The sequence below is a fragment of the Osmia lignaria genome, unplaced genomic scaffold, assembly GCF_051020975.1.
Source record: "Osmia lignaria lignaria isolate PbOS001 unplaced genomic scaffold, iyOsmLign1 scaffold0012, whole genome shotgun sequence".
Lineage (NCBI taxonomy): Eukaryota > Metazoa > Arthropoda > Insecta > Hymenoptera > Megachilidae > Osmia > Osmia lignaria.
The window spans coordinates 8314013-8331427 of NW_027478166.1; positions in this window are offsets into that span (position 1 = coordinate 8314013).

Sequence of the window (17415 nt, forward strand, 5' to 3'; positions counted from 1 at the left end):
AGAGGCGTAGTTCTCGAGATATATCAAGATATTTAAAAGTTCCGAAGCCGCACCAACATAATAGAGATACAGAAACACCGTGGCCCCTTTCTTTGAGATAACTCTGCACTATTGCGAGCTGCAAATGCCACTTCCAGCTTAGCTGTGCAGAGGAAGAACAACAAGAAGAAGAAATATCTCGAAATATGTCCGTCAGGCCAGTTCCTTTGAGCTGAATCTGCAAATATCTCGGAAACGAAGCGAGCTATGGCAAAATGTTAAGAGACGTTTTTTGTAGAGAATTATGTTTCCTACAATTTATGTTCTATGATATTTTTTGATCAGAAGCGTAGTTTTCGAGATATATCGAGATATTTAAAAGTTCCGAAGCCGCACCAACATAATAGAGATACAGAAACACCGTGGCCCCTTTCTTTGAGATAACTCTGCACTAGTGCGAGCCGCAAATGCCACTTCCAGCTTAGCTGTGCAGAAGAAGAACAACAAGAAGAAGAAATATCTCGAAATATGTCCGTCAGGCCCCTTCCCTTGAGCTAAATCTGCAAATATGTCGGAAACGATGCGAGATATGGCAAAACGTTAAGAGACCTTTTTTGTAGAGAATTAAGTTTCCTACTTTTTATGTTCTATGATATTTTTTGATCAGAGGCGTAGTTCTCGAGATATATCAAGATATTTAAAAGTTCCGAAGCCGCACCAACATAATAGAGATACAGAAACACCGTGGCCCCTTTCTCTGAGATAACTCTGCACTATTGCGAGCTGCAAATGCCACTTCCAGCTTAGCTGTGCAGAAGAAGAACAACAAGAAGAAGAAATATCTCGAAATATGTCCGTCAGGCCCCTTCCCTTGAGATAAATCTGCAAATATCTCGGAAACGAAGAGAGCTATGGCAAAATGTTAAGAGACCTTTTTTGTAGAGAATTAAGTTTCCTACTTTTCATGTTCTACGATATTTTTTGGTCAGATGCGTAGTTCTCGAGATATATCAAGATATTTAAAAGTTCCGAAGCAGCACCAACATAATAGAGATACAGAAACACCGTGGCCCCTTTCTTTGAGATAACTCTGCACTATTGCGAGCTGCAAATGCCACTTCCAGCTTAGCTGTGCAGAGGAAGAACAACAAGAAGAAGAAGTATCTCGAAATATGTCCGTCAGGCCCGTTCCTTTGAGCTGAATCTGCAAATATCTCGGAAACGAAGCGAGCTATGGCAAAATGTTAAGAGACCTTTTTTGTAGTGAATTATGTTTCCTACAATTTATGTTCTATGATATTTTTTGATCAGAAGCGTAGTTTTCGAGATATATCGAGATATTTAAAAGTTCCGAAGCCGCACCAACATAATAGAGATACAGAAACACCGTGGCTCCTTTCTTTGAGATAACTCTGCACTAGTGCGAGCCACAAATGCCACTTCCAGCTTAGCTGTGCAGAAGAAGAACAACAAGAAGAAGAAATATCTCGAAATATGTCCGTCAGGCCCCTTCCCTTGAGATAAATCTGCAAATATCTCGGAAACGAAGCGAGCTATGGCAAAATGTTAAGAGACCTTTTTTGTAGAGAATTAAGTTTCCTACTTTTTATGTTTTATGATATTTTTCGATCAGAGGCGTAGTTCTCGAGATATATCAAGATATTTAAAAGTTCCGAAGCCGCACCAACATAATAGAGATACAGAAACACCGTGGCCCCGTTCTTTGAGATAACTCTGCACGATTGCGAGCTGGAAATGCCACTTCCAGTTTAGCTGTGCAGAAGAAGAACAACAAGAAGAAGAAATATCTCGAAATATGTCCATCAGGACCCTTCCCTTGAGATAAATCTGCAAATATCTCGGAAACGAAGCGAGCTATGGCAAAATGTTAAGAGACCTTTTTTGTAGAGAATAATGTTTCCTACAATTTACGTTCTATGATATTTTTTGATCAGAGGCGTAGTTCTCGAGATATATCAAGATATTTAAAAGTTCCGAAGCCGCACCAACATAATAGAGATACAGAAACACCGTGGCCCCTTTCTTTGAGATAACTCTGCACTATTGCGAGCTGCAAATGCCACTTCCAGCTTAGCTGTGCAGAGGAAGAACAACAAGAAGAAGAAATATCTCGAAATATGTCCGTCAGGCCAGTTCCTTTGAGCTGAATCTGCAAATATCTCGGAAACGAAGCGAGCTATGGCAAAATGTTAAGAGACGTTTTTTGTAGAGAATTATGTTTCCTACAATTTATGTTCTATGATATTTTTTGATCAGAAGCGTAGTTTTCGAGATATATCGAGATATTTAAAAGTTCCGAAGCCGCACCAACATAATAGAGATACAGAAACACCGTGGCCCCTTTCTTTGAGATAACTCTGCACTAGTGCGAGCCGCAAATGCCACTTCCAGCTTAGCTGTGCAGAAGAAGAACAACAAGAAGAAGAAATATCTCGAAATATGTCCGTCAGGCCCCTTCCCTTGAGCTAAATCTGCAAATATGTCGGAAACGATGCGAGATATGGCAAAACGTTAAGAGACCTTTTTTGTAGAGAATTAAGTTTCCTACTTTTTATGTTCTATGATATTTTTTGATCAGAGGCGTAGTTCTCGAGATATATCAAGATATTTAAAAGTTCCGAAGCCGCACCAACATAATAGAGATACAGAAACACCGTGGCCCCTTTCTCTGAGATAACTCTGCACTATTGCGAGCTGCAAATGCCACTTCCAGCTTAGCTGTGCAGAAGAAGAACAACAAGAAGAAGAAATATCTCGAAATATGTCCGTCAGGCCCCTTCCCTTGAGATAAATCTGCAAATATCTCGGAAACGAAGAGAGCTATGGCAAAATGTTAAGAGACCTTTTTTGTAGAGAATTAAGTTTCCTACTTTTCATGTTCTACGATATTTTTTGGTCAGATGCGTAGTTCTCGAGATATATCAAGATATTTAAAAGTTCCGAAGCAGCACCAACATAATAGAGATACAGAAACACCGTGGCCCCTTTCTTTGAGATAACTCTGCACTATTGCGAGCTGCAAATGCCACTTCCAGCTTAGCTGTGCAGAGGAAGAACAACAAGAAGAAGAAGTATCTCGAAATATGTCCGTCAGGCCCGTTCCTTTGAGCTGAATCTGCAAATATCTCGGAAACGAAGCGAGCTATGGCAAAATGTTAAGAGACCTTTTTTGTAGTGAATTATGTTTCCTACAATTTATGTTCTATGATATTTTTTGATCAGAAGCGTAGTTTTCGAGATATATCGAGATATTTAAAAGTTCCGAAGCCGCACCAACATAATAGAGATACAGAAACACCGTGGCTCCTTTCTTTGAGATAACTCTGCACTAGTGCGAGCCACAAATGCCACTTCCAGCTTAGCTGTGCAGAAGAAGAACAACAAGAAGAAGAAATATCTCGAAATATGTCCGTCAGGCCCCTTCCCTTGAAATAAATCTGCAAATATCTCGGAAACGAAGCGAGCTATGGCAAAATGTTAAGAGACCTTTTTTGTAGAGAATTAAGTTTCCTACTTTTTATGTTTTATGATATTTTTCGATCAGAGGCGTAGTTCTCGAGATATATCAAGATATTTAAAAGTTCCGAAGCCGCACCAACATAATAGAGATACAGAAACACCGTGGCCCCTTTCTTTGAGATAACTCTGCACGATTGCGAGCTGGAAATGCCACTTCCGGTTTAGCTGTGCAGAAGAAGAACAACAAGAAGAAGAAATATCTCGAAATATGTCCATCAGGACCCTTCCCTTGAGATAAATCTGCAAATATCTCGGAAACGAAGCGAGCTATGGCAAAATGTTAAGAGACCTTTTTTGTAGAGAATTAAGTTTCCTACTTTTCATGTTCTATGATATTTTTTGATCAGATGCGTAGTTCTCGAGATATATCAAGATATTTAAAAGTTCCGAAGCAGCACCAACATAATAGAGATACAGAAACACCGTGGCCCCTTTCTTTGAGATAACTCTGCACTATTGCGAGCTGCAAATGCCACTTCCAGCTTAGCTATGCAGAGGAAGAACAACAAGAAGAAGAAATATCTCGAAATATGTCCGTCAGGCCAGTTCCTTTGAGCTGAATCTGCAAATATCTCGGAAACGAAGCGAGCTATGGCAAAATGTTAAGAGACGTTTTTTGTAGAGAATTATGTTTCCTACAATTTATGTTCTATGATATTTTTTGATCAGAAGCGTAGTTCTCGAGATATATCAAGATATTTAAAAGTTCCGAAGCCGCACCAACATAATAGAGATACAGAAACACCGTGGCCCCTTTCTTTGAGATAACTCTGCACGATTGCGAGCTGGAAATGTCACTTCCAGTTTAGCTGTGCAGAAGAAGAACAACAAGAAGAAGAAATATCTCGAAATATGTCCATCAGGACCCTTCCCTTGAGATAAATCTGCAAATATCTCGGAAACGAAGCGAGCTATGGCAAAATGTTAAGAGACCTTTTTTGTAGAGAATAATGTTTCCTACAATTTATGTTCTATGATATTTTTTGATCAGAAGCGTAGTTTTCGAGATATATCGAGATATTTAAAAGTTCCGAAGCCGCACCAACATAATAGAGATACAGAAACACCGTGGCTCCTTTCTTTGAGATAACTCTGCACTAGTGCGAGCCACAAATGCCACTTCCAGCTTAGCTGTGCAGAAGAAGAACAACAAGAAGAAGAAATATCTCGAAATATGTCCGTCAGGCCCCTTCCCTTGAGATAAATCTGCAAATATCTCGGAAACGAAGCGAGCTATGGCAAAATGTTAAGAGACCTTTTTTGTAGAGAATTAAGTTTCCTACTTTTTATGTTTTATGATATTTTTCGATCAGAGGCGTAGTTCTCGAGATATATCAAGATATTTAAAAGTTCCGAAGCCGCACCAACATAATAGAGATACAGAAACACCGTGGCCCCTTTCTTTGAGATAACTCTGCACGATTGCGAGCTGAAAATGCCACTTCCGGTTTAGCTGTGCAGAAGAAGAACAACAAGAAGAAGAAATATCTCGAAATATGTCCATCAGGACCCTTCCCTTGAGATAAATCTGCAAATATCTCGGAAACGAAGCGAGCTATGGCAAAATGTTAAGAGACCTTTTTTGTAGAGAATTAAGTTTCCTACTTTTCATGTTCTATGATATTTTTTGATCAGATGCGTAGTTCTCGAGATATATCAAGATATTTAAAAGTTCCGAAGCAGCACCAACATAATAGAGATACAGAAACACCGTGGCCCCTTTCTTTGAGATAACTCTGCACTATTGCGAGCTGCAAATGCCACTTCCTCCAGCTTAGCTGTGCAGAGGAAGAACAACAAGAAGAAGAAATATCTCGAAATATGTCCGTCAGGCCAGTTCCTTTGAGCTGAATCTGCAAATATCTCGGAAACGAAGCGAGCTATGGCAAAATGTTAAGAGACGTTTTTTGTAGAGAATTATGTTTCCTACAATTTATGTTCTATGACATTTTTTGATCAGAAGCGTAGTTCTCGAGATATATCAAGATATTTAAAAGTTCCGAAGCCGCACCAACATAATAGAGATACAGAAACACCGTGGCCCCTTTCTTTGAGATAACTCTGCACGATTGCGAGCTGGAAATGTCACTTCCAGTTTAGCTGTGCAGAAGAAGAACAACAAGAAGAAGAAATATCTCGAAATATGTCCATCAGGACCCTTCCCTTGAGATAAATCTGCAAATATCTCGGAAACGAAGCGAGCTATGGCAAAATGTTAAGAGACCTTTTTTGTAGAGAATAATGTTTCCTACAATTTACGTTCTATGATATTTTTTGATCAGATGCGTAGTTCTCGAGATATATCAAGATATTTAAAAGTTCCGAAGCCGCACCAACATAATAGAGATACAGAAACACCGTGGCCCCTTTCTTTGAGATAACTCTGCACTATTGCGAGCTGCAAATGCCACTTCCAGCTTAGCTGTGCAGAAGAAGAACAACAAGAAGAAGAAATATCTCGAAATATGTCCGTCAGGCCCCTTCCCTTGAGATATATCTGCAAATATCTCGGAAACGAAGCGAGCTATGGCAAAATGTTAGGAGACCTTTTTTGTAGAGAATTATGTTTCCTACAATTTAGGTTCTATGATATTTTTTGATCAGAAGCGTAGTTTTCGAGATATATCGAGATATTTAAAAGTTCCGAAGCCGCACCAACATAATAGAGATACAGAAACACCGTGGCCCCTTTCTTTGAGATAACTCTGCACTAGTGCGAGCCGCAAATGCCACTTCCAGCTTAGCTGTGCAGAAGAAGAACAACAAGAAGAAGAAATATCTCGAAATATGTCCGTCAGGCCCCTTCCCTTGAGATAAATCTGCAAATATCTCGGGAACGAAGCGAGCTATGGCAAAATGTTAAGAGACCTTTTTTGTAGAGAATTAAGTTTCCTACTTTTTATGTTCTATGATATTTTTTGATCAGATGCGTAGTTCTCGAGATATATCAAGATATTTAAAAGTTCCGAAGCCGCACCAACATAATAGAGATACAGAAACACCGTGGCCCCTTTCTTTGAGATAACTCTGCACTATTGCGAGCTGCAAATGCCACTTCCAGCTTAGCTGTGCAGAGGAAGAACAACAAGAAGAAGAAGTATCACGAAATATGTCCGTCAGGCCCGTTCCTTTGAGCTGAATCTGCAAATATCTCGGAAACGAAGCGAGCTATGGCAAAATGTTAAGAGACCTTTTTTGTAGAGAATTAAGTTTCCTACTTTTTATGTTCTATGATATTTTTTGATCAGATGCGTAGTTCTCGAGATATATCAAGATATTTAAAAGTTCCGAAGCCGCACCAACATAATAGAGATACAGAAACACCGTGGCCCCTTTCTTTGAGATAACTCTGCACTATTGCGAGCTGCAAATGCCACTTCCAGCTTAGCTGTGCAGAGGAAGAACAACAAGAAGAAGAAATATCTCGAAATATGTCCGTCAGGCCAGTTCCTTTGAACTGAATCTGCAAATATCTCGGAAACGAAGCGAGCTATGGCAAAATGTTAAGAGACGTTTTTTGTAGAGAATTATGTTTCCTACAATTTATGTTCTATGATATTTTTTGATCAGAAGCGTAGTTTTCGAGATATATCGAGATATTTAAAAGTTCCGAAGCCGCACCAACATAATAGAGATACAGAAACACCGTGGCCCCTTTCTTTGAGATAACTCTGCACGATTGCGAGCTGGAAATGCCACTTCCAGTTTAGCTGTGCAGAAGAAGAACAACAAGAAGAAGAAATATCTCGAAATATGTCCATCAGGACCCTTCCCTTGAGATAAATCTGCAAATATCTCGGAAACGAAGCGAGCTATGGCAAAATGTTAAGAGACCTTTTTTGTAGAGAATTAAGTTTCCTACTTTTTATGTTCTATGATATTTTTTGATCAGATGCGTAGTTCTCGAGATATATCAAGATATTTAAAAGTTCCGAAGCCGCACCAACATAATAGAGATACAGAAACACCGTGGCCCCTTTCTCTGAGATAACTCTGCACTATTGCGAGCTGCAAATGCCACTTCCAGCTTAGCTGTGCAGAAGAAGAACAACAAGAAGAAGAAATATCTCGAAATATGTCCGTCAGGCCCCTTCCCTTGAGATAAATCTGCAAATATCTCGGAAACGAAGCGAGCTATGGCAAAATGTTAAGAGACCTTTTTTGTAGAGAATTAAGTTTCCTACTTTTTATGTTCTATGATATTTTTCGATCAGAGGCGTAGTTCTCGAGATATATCAAGATATTTAAAAGCTCCGAAGCCGCACCAACATAATAGAGATACAGAAACACCGTGGCCCCTTTCTTTGAGATTACTCTGCACGATTGCGAGCTGGAAATGCCACTTCCAGTTTAGCTGTGCAGAAGAAGAACAACAAGAAGAAGAAATATCTCGAAATATGTCCATCAGGACCCTTCCCTTGAGATAAATCTGCAAATATCTCGGAAACGAAGCGAGCTATGGCAAAATGTTAAGAGACCTTTTTTGTAGAGAATAATGTTTCCTACAATTTACGTTCTATGATATTTTTTGATCAGAAGCGTAGTTTTCGAGATATATCGAGATATTTAAAAGTTCCGAAGCCGCACCAACATAATAGAGATACAGAAACACCGTGGCCCCTTTCTTTGAGATAACTCTGCACTATTGCGACCTGCAAATGCCACTTCCAGCTCAGCTGTGCAGAAGAAGAACAACAAGAAGAAGAAATATCTCGAAATATGTCCGTCAGGCCCCTTCCCTTGAGATAAATCTGCAAATATCTCGGAAACGAAGCGAGCTATGGCAAAATGTTAAGAGACCGTTTTTGTAGAGAATTAAGTTTCCTACTTTTTATGTTGTATGATATTTTTTGATCAGATGCGTGGTTCTCGAGATATATCAAGATATTTAAAAGTTCCGAAGCCGCACCAACATAATAGAGATACAGAAACACCGTGGCCCCTTTCTTAGAGATAACTCTGCACTATTGCGAGCTGCAAATGCCACTTCCAGCTTAGCTGTGCAGAAGAAGAACAACAAGAAGAAGAAATATCTCGAAATATGTCCGTCAGGCCCCTTCCCTTGAGATAAATCTGCAAATATCTCGGAAACGAAGCGAGCTATGGCAAAATGTTAAGAGACCTTTTTTGTAGAGAATTAAGTGTCCTACTTTTTATGTTCTATGATATTTTTTGATCAGATGCGTAGTTCTCGAGATATATCAAGATATTTAAAAGTTCCGAAGCCGCACCAACATAATAGAGATACAGAAACACCGTGGCCCCTTTCTTTGAGATAACTCTGCACTATTGCGAGCTGCAAATGCCACTTCCAGCTTAGCTGTGCAGAGGAAGAACAACAAGAAGAAGAAGTATCTCGAAATATGTCCGTCAGGCCCGTTCCTTTGAGCTGAATCTGCAAATATCTCGGAAACGAAGCGAGCTATGGCAAAATGTTAAGAGACGTTTTTTGTAGTGAATTATGTTTCCTACAATTTATGTTCTATGATATTTTTTGATCAGAAGCGTAGTTTTCGAGATATATCGAGATATTTAAAAGTTCCGAAGCCGCACCAACATAATAGAGATACAGAAACACCGTGGCTCCTTTCTTTGAGATAACTCTGCACTAGTGCGAGCCGCAAATGCCACTTCCAGCTTAGCTGTGCAGAAGAAGAACAACAAGAAGAAGAAATATCTCGAAATATGTCCGTCAGGCCCCTTCCCTTGAGATAAATCTGCAAATATCTCGGAAACGAAGCGAGCTATGGCAAAATGTTAAGAGACCTTTTTTGTAGAGAATTAAGTTTCCTACTTTTTATGTTCTATGATATTTTTTGATCAGATGCGTAGTTCTCGAGATATATCAAGATATTTAAAAGTTCCGAAGCAGCACCAACATAATAGAGATACAGAAACACCGTGGCCCCTTTCTTTGAGATAACTCTGCACTATTGCGAGCTGTAAATGCCACTTCCAGCTTAGCTGTGCAGAAGAAGAACAACAAGAAGAAGAAATATCTCGAAATATGTCCGGCAGGCCCCTTCCCTTGAGATATATCTGCAAATATCTCGGAAACGAAGCGAGCTATGGCAAAATGTTAAGAGACCTTTTTGTAGAGAATTAAGTTTCCTACTTTTTATGTTCTATGATATTTTTTGATCAGATGCGTAGTTTTCGAGATATATCGAGATATTTAAAAGTTCCGAAGCCGCACCAACATAATAGAGATGCAGAAACACCGTGGCCCCTTTCTTTGAGATAACTCTGCACTATTGCGAGCTGCAAATGCCACTTCCAGCTTAGCTGTGCAGAGGAAGAACAACAAGAAGAAGAAATATCTCGAAATATGTCCGTCAGGCCAGTTCCTTTGAGCTGAATCTGCAAATATCTCGGAAACGAAGCGAGCTATGGCAAAATGTTAAGAGACGTTTTTTGTAGAGAATTATGTTTCCTACAATTTATGTTCTATGATATTTTTTGATCAGAAGCGTAGTTTTCGAGATATATCGAGATATTTAAAAGTTCCGAAGCCGCACCAACATAATAGAGATACAGAAACACCGTGGCTCCTTTCTTTGAGATAACTCTGCACTATTGCGTCCTGCAAATGCCACTTCCAGCTCAGCTGTGCAGAAGAAGAACAACAAGAAGAAGAAATACCTCGAAATATGTCCGTCAGGACCCTTCCCTTGAGATAAATCTGCAAATATCTCGGAAACGAAGCGAGCTATGGCGAAATGTTAAGAGACCTTTTTTGTAGAGAATTAAGTTTCCTACTTTCTATCTTCTATGATATTTTTTGATCAGATGCGTAGTTCTCGAGATGTATCAAGATATTTAAAAGTTCCGAAGCCGCACCAACATAATAGAGATACAGAAACACCGTGGCCCCTTTCTTTGAGATAACTCTGCACTATTGCGCGCTGCAAATGCCACTTCCAGCTTAGCCGTGCAGAAGAAGAACAACAAGAAGAAGAAATATCTCGAAATATGTCCGTCAGGCCCTTTCCCTTGAGATAAATCTGCAAATATCTCGGAAACGAAGCGAGCTATGGCAAAATGTTAAGAGACCTTTTTTGTAGAGAATTAAGTTTCCTACTTTTTATCTTCTATGATATTTTTTGATCAGATGCGTAGTTCTCGAGATATATCAAGATACTTAAAAGTTCCGAAGCCGCACCAACATAATAGAGATACAGAAACACCGTGGCCCCTTTCTTTGAGATAACTCTGCACTATTGCGCGCTGCAAATGCCACTTCCAGCTTAGCTGTGCAGAAGAAGAACAACAAGAAGAAGAAATATCTCGAAATATGTCCGTCAAGCCCCTTCCCTTGAGATAAATCTGCAAATATCTCGGAAACGAAGCGAGCTATGGCAAAATGTTAAGAGACCTTTTTTGTAGAGAATTAAGTTTCCTACTTTTTATGTTCTATGATATTTTTCGATCAGAGGCGTAGTTCTCGAGATATATCAAGATATTTAAAAGCTCCGAAGCCGCACCAACATAATAGAGATACAGAAACACCGTGGCCCCTTTCTTTGAGATAACTCTGCACGATTGCGAGCTGGAAATGCCACTTCCAGTTTAGCTGTGCAGAAGAAGAACAACAAGAAGAAGAAATATCTCGAAATATGTCCATCAGGACCCTTCCCTTGAGATAAATCTGCAAATATCTCGGAAACGAAGCGAGCTATGGCAAAATGTTAAGAGACCTTTTTTGTAGAGAATAATGTTTCCTACAATTTACGTTCTATGATATTTTTTGATCAGAAGCGTAGTTTTCGAGATATATCGAGATATTTAAAAGTTCCGAAGCCGCACCAACATAATAGAGATACAGAAACACCGTGGCCCCTTTCTTTGAGATAACCCTGCACTATTGCGAGCTGCAAATGCCACTTCCAGCTTAGCTGTGCAGAAGAAGAACAACAAGAAGAAGAAATATCTCGAAATATGTCCGTCAGGCCCCTTCCCTTGAGATAAATCTGCAAATATCTCGGAAACGAAGAGAGCTATGGCAAAATGTTAAGAGACCTTTTTTGTAGAGAATTAAGTTTCCTACTTTTCATGTTCTACGATATTTTTTGATCAGATGCGTAGTTCTCGAGATATATCAAGATATTTAAAAGTTCCGAAGCAGCACCAACATAATAGAGATACAGAAACACCGTGGCACCTTTCTTTGAGATAACTCTGCACTATTGCGAGCTGTAAATGCCACTTCCAGTTTAGCTGTGCAGAAGAAGAACAACAAGAAGAAGAAATATCTCGAAATATGTCCGGCAGGCCCCTTCCCTTGAGATATATCTGCAAATATCTCGGAAACGAAGCGAGCTATGGCAAAATGTTAAGAGACCTTTTTGTAGAGAATTAAGTTTCCTACTTTTTATGTTCTATGATATTTTTTGATCAGATGCGTAGTTTTCGAGATATATCGAGATATTTAAAAGTTCCGAAGCCGCACCAACATAATAGAGATACAGAAACACCGTGGCCCCTTTCTTTGAGATAACTCTGCACTATTGCGAGCTGCAAATGCCACTTCCAGCTTAGCTGTGCAGAGGAAGAACAACAAGAAGAAGAAATATCTCGAAATATGTCCGTCAGGCCAGTTCCTTTGAGCTGAATCTGCAAATATCTCGGAAACGAAGCGAGCTATGGCAAAATGTTAAGAGACGTTTTTTGTAGAGAATTATGTTTCCTACAATTTATGTTCTATGATATTTTTTGATCAGAAGCGTAGTTTTCGAGATATATCGAGATATTTAAAAGTTCCGAAGCCGCACCAACATAATAGAGATACAGAAACACCGTGGCCCCTTTCTTTGAGATAACTCTGCACTAGTGCGAGCCGCAAATGCCACTTCCAGCTTAGCTGTGCAGAAGAAGAACAACAAGAAGAAGAAATATCTCGAAATATGTCCGACAGGCCCCTTCCCTTGAGATAAATCTGCAAATATCTCGGAAACGAAGCGAGCTATGGCGAAATGTTAAGAGACCTTTTTTGTAGAGAATTAAGTTTCCTACTTTTTATCTTCTATGATATTTTTTGATCAGATGCGTAGTTCTCGAGATGTATCAAGATATTTAAAAGTTCCGAAGCCGCACCAACATAATAGAGATACAGAAACACCGTGGCCCCTTTCTTTGAGATAACTCTGCACTATTGCGCGCTGCAAATGCCACTTCCAGCTTAGCTGTGCAGAAGAAGAACAACAAGAAGAAGAAATATCTCGAAATATGTCCGTCAGGCCCCTTCCCTTGAGATAAATCTGCAAATATCTCGGAAACGAAGCGAGCTATGGCAAAATGTTAAGAGACCTTTTTTGTAGAGAATTAAGTTTCCTACTTTTTACTTTCTATGATATTTTTCGATCAGAGGCGTAGTTCTCGAGATATATCAAGATATTTAAAAGTTCCGAAGCCGCACCAACATAATAGAGATACAGAAACACCGTGGCCCCGTTCTTTGAGATAACTCTGCACGATTGCGAGCTGGAAATGCCACTTCCAGTTTAGCTGTGCAGAAGAAGAACAACAAGAAGAAGAAATATCTCGAAATATGTCCATCAGGACCCTTCCCTTGAGATAAATCTGCAAATATCTCGGAAACGAAGCGAGCTATGGCAAAATGTTAAGAGACCTTTTTTGTAGAGAATAATGTTTCCTACAATTTACGTTCTATGATATTTTTTGATCAGAGGCGTAGTTCTCGAGATATATCAAGATATTTAAAAGTTCCGAAGCCGCACCAACATAATAGAGATACAGAAACACCGTGGCCCCTTTCTTTGAGATAACTCTGCACTATTGCGAGCTGCAAATGCCACTTCCAGCTTAGCTGTGCAGAGGAAGAACAACAAGAAGAAGAAATATCTCGAAATATGTCCGTCAGGCCAGTTCCTTTGAGCTGAATCTGCAAATATCTCGGAAACGATGCGAGCTATGGCAAAATGTTAAGAGACGTTTTTTGTAGAGAATTATGTTTCCTACAATTTATGTTCTATGATATTTTTTGATCAGAAGCGTAGTTTTCGAGATATATCGAGATATTTAAAAGTTCCGAAGCCGCACCAACATAATAGAGATACAGAAACACCGTGGCCCCTTTCTTTGAGATAACTCTGCACTAGTGCGAGCCGCAAATGCCACTTCCAGCTTAGCTGTGCAGAAGAAGAACAACAAGAAGAAGAAATATCTCGAAATATGTCCGACAGGCCCCTTCCCTTGAGATAAATCTGCAAATATCTCGGAAACGAAGCGAGCTATGGCGAAATGTTAAGAGACCTTTTTTGTAGAGAATTAAGTTTCCTACTTTTTATCTTCTATGATATTTTTTGATCAGATGCGTAGTTCTCGAGATGTATCAAGATATTTAAAAGTTCCGAAGCCGCACCAACATAATAGAGATACAGAAACACCGTGGCCCCTTTCTTTGAGATAACTCTGCACTATTGCGCGCTGCAAATGCCACTTCCAGCTTAGCTGTGCAGAAGAAGAACAACAAGAAGAAGAAATATCTCGAAATATGTCCGTCAGGCCCCTTCCCTTGAGATAAATCTGCAAATATCTCGGAAACGAAGCGAGCTATGGCAAAATGTTAAGAGACCTTTTTTGTAGAGAATTAAGTTTCCTACTTTTTACTTTCTATGATATTTTTCGATCAGAGGCGTAGTTCTCGAGATATATCAAGATATTTAAAAGTTCCGAAGCCGCACCAACATAATAGAGATACAGAAACACCGTGGCCCCGTTCTTTGAGATAACTCTGCACGATTGCGAGCTGGAAATGCCACTTCCAGTTTAGCTGTGCAGAAGAAGAACAACAAGAAGAAGAAATATCTCGAAATATGTCCATCAGGACCCTTCCCTTGAGATAAATCTGCAAATATCTCGGAAACGAAGCGAGCTATGGCAAAATGTTAAGAGACCTTTTTTGTAGAGAATAATGTTTCCTACAATTTACGTTCTATGATATTTTTTGATCAGAGGCGTAGTTCTCGAGATATATCAAGATATTTAAAAGTTCCGAAGCCGCACCAACATAATAGAGATACAGAAACACCGTGGCCCCTTTCTTTGAGATAACTCTGCACTATTGCGAGCTGCAAATGCCACTTCCAGCTTAGCTGTGCAGAGGAAGAACAACAAGAAGAAGAAATATCTCGAAATATGTCCGTCAGGCCAGTTCCTTTGAGCTGAATCTGCAAATATCTCGGAAACGAAGCGAGCTATGGCAAAATGTTAAGAGACGTTTTTTGTAGAGAATTATGTTTCCTACAATTTATGTTCTATGATATTTTTTGATCAGAAGCGTAGTTTTCGAGATATATCGAGATATTTAAAAGTTCCGAAGCCGCACCAACATAATAGAGATACAGAAACACCGTGGCCCCTTTCTTTGAGATAACTCTGCACTAGTGCGAGCCGCAAATGCCACTTCCAGCTTAGCTGTGCAGAAGAAGAACAACAAGAAGAAGAAATATCTCGAAATATGTCCGACAGGCCCCTTCCCTTGAGATAAATCTGCAAATATCTCGGAAACGAAGCGAGCTATGGCGAAATGTTAAGAGACCTTTTTTGTAGAGAATTAAGTTTCCTACTTTTTATCTTCTATGATATTTTTTGATCAGATGCGTAGTTCTCGAGATGTATCAAGATATTTAAAAGTTCCGAAGCCGCACCAACATAATAGAGATACAGAAACACCGTGGCCCCTTTCTTTGAGATAACTCTGCACTATTGCGAGCTGCAAATGCCACTTCCAGCTTAGCTGTGCAGAGGAAGAACAACAAGAAGAAGAAATATCTCGAAATATGTCCGTCAGGCCAGTTCCTTTGAGCTGAATCTGCAAATATCTCGGAAACGAAGCGAGCTATGGCAAAATGTTAAGAGACGTTTTTTGTAGAGAATTATGTTTCCTACAATTTATGTTCTATGATATTTTTTGATCAGAAGCGTAGTTTTCGAGATATATCGAGATATTTAAAAGTTCCGAAGCCGCACCAACATAATAGAGATACAGAAACACCGTGGCCCCTTTCTTTGAGATAACTCTGCACTAGTGCGAGCCGCAAATGCCACTTCCAGCTTAGCTGTGCAGAAGAAGAACAACAAGAAGAAGAAATATCTCGAAATATGTCCGACAGGCCCCTTCCCTTGAGATAAATCTGCAAATATCTCGGAAACGAAGCGAGCTATGGCGAAATGTTAAGAGACCTTTTTTGTAGAGAATTAAGTTTCCTACTTTTTATCTTCTATGATATTTTTTGATCAGATGCGTAGTTCTCGAGATGTATCAAGATATTTAAAAGTTCCGAAGCCGCACCAACATAATAGAGATACAGAAACACCGTGGCCCCTTTCTTTGAGATAACTCTGCACTATTGCGAGCTGCAAATGCCACTTCCAGCTTAGCTGTGCAGAGGAAGAACAACAAGAAGAAGAAATATCTCGAAATATGTCCGTCAGGCCAGTTCCTTTGAGCTGAATCTGCAAATATCTCGGAAACGAAGCGAGCTATGGCAAAATGTTAAGAGACGTTTTTTGTAGAGAATTATGTTTCCTACAATTTATGATCTATGATATTTTTTGATCAGAAGCGTAGTTTTCGAGATATATCGAGATATTTAAAAGTTCCGAAGCCGCACCAACATAATAGAAATACAGAAACACCGTGGCTCCTTTCTTTGAGATAACTCTGCACTATTGCGACCTGCAAATGCCACTTCCAGCTCAGCTGTGCAGAAGAAGAACAACAAGAAGAAGAAATACCTCGAAATATGTCCGTCAGGACCCTTCCCTTGAGATAAATCTGCAAATATCTCGGAAACGAAGCGAGCTATGGCGAAATGTTAAGAGACCTTTTTTGTAGAGAATTAAGTTTCCTACTTTTTATCTTCTATGATATTTTTTGATCAGATGCGTAGTTCTCGAGATGTATCAAGATATTTAAAAGTTCCGAAGCCGCACCAACATAATAGAGATACAGAAACACCGTGGCCCCTTTCTTTGAGATAACTCTGCACTATTGCGCGCTGCAAATGCCACTTCCAGCTTAGCCGTGCAGAAGAAGAACAACAAGAAGAAGAAATATCTCGAAATATGTCCGTCAGGCCCTTTCCCTTGAGATAAATCTGCAAATATCTCGGAAACGAAGCGAGCTATGGCAAAATGTTAAGAGACCTTTTTTGTAGAGAATTAAGTTTCCTACTTTTTATCTTCTATGATATTTTTTGATCAGATGCGTAGTTCTCGAGATATATCAAGATACTTAAAAGTTCCGAAGCCGCACCAACATAATAGAGATACAGAAACACCGTGGCCCCTTTCTTTGAGATAACTCTGCACTATTGCGCGCTGCAAATGCCACTTCCAGCTTAGCTGTGCAGAAGAAGAACAACAAGAAGAAGAAATATCTCGAAATATGTCCGTCAGGCCCCTTCCCTTGAGATAAATCTGCAAATATCTCGGAAACGAAGCGAGCTATGGCAAAATGTTAAGAGACCTTTTTTGTAGAGAATTAAGTTTCCTACTTTTTATGTTCTATGATATTTTTCGATCAGAGGCGTAGTTCTCGAGATATATCAAGATATTTAAAAGCTCCGAAGCCGCACCAACATAATAGAGATACAGAAACACCGTGGCCCCTTTCTTTGAGATAACTCTGCACGATTGCGAGCTGGAAATGCCACTTCCAGTTTAGCTGTGCAGAAGAAGAACAACAAGAAGAAGAAATATCTCGAAATATGTCCATCAGGACCCTTCCCTTGAGATAAATCTGCAAATATCTCGGAAACGAAGCGAGCTATGGCAAAATGTTAAGAGACCTTTTTTGTAGAGAATAATGTTTCCTACAATTTACGTTCTATGATATTTTTTGATCAGAAGCGTAGTTTTCGAGATATATCG